Here is a 3,332-nt window from a genome sequence, read left to right as displayed (position 1 = left end):
CGTACTCTACGGAGATCGAACTCCTTAGATTCGTACAAACTTTCCAGTCCTCAGACTTTGAAGAGTCTTCTTGATTAATCCTCCAGGATCGTTGCACGTCTTTCGTCGTCTTTTCACCACTCTTCGATCCCTTGTCCCTGACTGGACTCCACGGGGATCCTTTGTCACAAAGCTTCACATCACAACCTGCAAGTGAGTGAAAATATCTAACAGCACCTGCAAAAGAGATCGTTAGACAAAAATGTGCCCCAGACGTGCCAAAATTTCAACACTTGGGTCACTCCACCTTCCGAATAAGATTTCAAATTTTCAATCTTATAAACATGCATTGGAAGGGACCTGTATGTCTCAAAATGCAAATATTCTTTATCAAAAATAACTGGATGTTTTTGAAATCAAAGCGGTAATGAAAACAAAAACAAAATTTTTTGACTGAATATGCATTTTATTGATTGAAAAAGTGGCTCAAAACTGAGCAGTACACAGGAAGCAATTCCTGAAAAGAGGTAATTGCGCACAAAAGGAAAATCTATCCTGATGGCAATGTGAACCCGTGATCTCACCGAGTTCCAACTCGGTTACACCCCATATGTCCTCAAGACTCTCCGTGCTTTCTGCCTTATGAACAAGACGCTTCCGACTGATCCCTACCGGGAATTATCCACGTGTCTTAGCCAAAGCATAGACGATCATGTTGGACGCAGTTGTTCGTTTCAATCCCTCTTTTGCCTGGACCGCCCTTTCGGGTTTTCAGTCCACCGGGATACCCTTTTTTGCCCAAGCCGCCCTTGTGGGATTTTCGACTTGTCGGGTGTACAGTTTTTTTTCTTTTTATCCCTAACTTTTGCCCGAACCTTTTCCTTCTTTTTTTTCGGTTCGCCGGGATGCTTATTTTTGCCTGGACTATTTTATTCTTTTCGTCCAGCGGGTCTCTTATAGGAAGTATTTTTTAACTGCGTCCGCATTCACAGGGGATGGAAAATCCTTGCCATCCATGGTCGTTAACAACAAGGCTCCTCCAGAGAAAACCTTCTTGACCACGAATGGACCTTCATAATTGGGTGTCCATTTGCCCCTTCGATCGTTTTGAGGAGGAAGGATCCTTTTCAACACCAAATCTCCCACACGATATACCCGAGGTCGTACCTTTCGGTCAAAAGCACGCTTCATCCGCTGCTGGTACAACTGCCCATGGCAAATGGCCGCCAACCTCTTTTCCTCAATCAGGCTCAACTCTTCGTACCGAGTCCTTATCCATTCAGCCTCTTGCAATTTCACGTCCATCAGGACTCTCAAAGAGGGAATCTGAACCTCAACTGGTAACACGGCTTCCATCCCATACACAAGTGAGAAAGGCGTTGCCCCAGTAGACGTACGCACCGAAGATCGATACCCAGGATACAAGCTTCGTACTCAGCCACCATTGTTGGTGCATTCAAATGTTATCTGGGAAACAAAAGGAATGTGGGATCCTTTCGACATAACCAAAACAGCACTCACTCATACCATTCACGTCAAGGGCCCCATCAAACATCAGAATCCGTTCGGATTCAGGGTCATGCCCCTCCTCCGGGATCGGTTCCTCACAATCTTTCGATTTGAGAACCTCGATGTCCTCATAAGGGAATTCAAACTTCATTGGTTGATAATCCTCAATGGTTTGCTGGGCGAGATAATCAGACAATACACTCCCCTTGATTGCTTTCTGAGAAGTGTACTGAATATCAAAAATCAGTCAAAATCATTCGCCATCTCGCAACCCGTCCGGTCAATGCTGGCTTCTCAAAATCTACTTGATCGGATCCATCTTGGAAATCCACAAAGTGGTATGAACCAGCATACACTGTCTCGGTCGGCGAGCAGCCTATGCCAAAGTACAACAAGTTTTCTCGAGCAGTGAATATTTTGTTTCATATTTGGTAAACTTTTTGCTAAGGTAAATTGCATGCTCTTTTCGACCAGACTCGTCATGCTGCCCCAATACACACCCCATAGACCCCTCGAGGACTGTCAAGTACAGAATCAACGGTTGTCCCTCCACTGGGAGGCATCGGAATCAGAGTCTCCTGCGAATATTCTTTTATTTTTCGATGCCCCTTGGCAATCATTACTTTACCTGACCGTTTGATCATCATTTTTTTCACAACAGCTTGAGTGGGTTCCCACGTGGCTGTTAGATGAGATGTGAACAGTGAAATGCAGTTCAATCTACCTAAGAGACCACAAACCTCTTTTTTTGTTCTCGGTTCAGGGATTTCTTATATTGTTTTTTTTCTTCTCTTTTTTTTAGCAGGATCGACCTCGATTCCTCTTTCATTCGCAATAAGCCTCAGCAACTTACCGGACCGCACTACAAACGTGCACTTATTCGGATTCAACCTCAGTCTGGGTTGTCTCAACCAGTCAAACAACTTGGCCAAGTCTGCCAAATGCCCCTCTTCTGTTTGGGACTTTGCTATCATGTCATCAACATAGCATTCGATTTCATGATGAATCATATCATGAAACAAAATCACCATAGCTCTCTGATATGTGGCACCGGCGTTCTTGAGACCGAATGGCATCACCTCCGCTCTTGATACTCGCCTCCAAGGCGGTCCCAACTTTTACTTCCTTTCAAACCTCCTCGGTGCCCCGATTAACAATCTCGACTCGCTCTTCGGGCGATTGAATCACCTTCTCCTCTTGTTTTAACAACCTGGCTAATTCTCCTGGCAGTTCACAATCTTCTTCGCCTTCTTCTTCGGCATGATAGATCGAATTGTCGAAGTCATATGAGGGTGTAACAGAATTGTTATCAATGAGATCCGGAGAATACAAAATCGGAACGAAGCCAATCAAAAGGAAGGAAAAATGAAAATAAACATTGCCATTTTTATTTTTTGTTTTAAACTGCAAAAATAAATGAAAAACAGGGAACACCGCTTTTAATGTGAAAAACATCCATTTATTAATGATGCAAAATGTTGCAAAATGAAACACACGAGGTGGCCCTTACAATGAACCATTACGTTTCGGGCAAAACGTATGGCTTTCATGCAGACAGAATTGAAAAACATAAATATTACTCTTCATGATGAGTGATAGTGATGATCTTTTAGGCCTCCCAGTTCTCTAGTACGCACGATTTTATCCAACCATCGAGCTCGCAGTCACTGTCAATCTCTTCACCCACCGCACAGACGCGATCTGAATCTAGCATTCCAGCACTGGTGAACGTGAACGGTTGACGACGTCCTCTATTCTGCCCCGATGAGCCTTGGCCTTCCTGATAGCCAACCCCGAACCTATCAGCTTTTACCACAATGTCTACTATTCTTCCCCAGCCTTGG

The sequence above is a fragment of the Lathyrus oleraceus genome, chromosome 4 (genome assembly GCF_024323335.1).
Source record: "Lathyrus oleraceus cultivar Zhongwan6 chromosome 4, CAAS_Psat_ZW6_1.0, whole genome shotgun sequence".
Taxonomy (NCBI): Eukaryota; Viridiplantae; Streptophyta; class Magnoliopsida; order Fabales; family Fabaceae; genus Lathyrus; species Lathyrus oleraceus.
Note: the sequence above shows the minus strand (reverse complement) of the source record.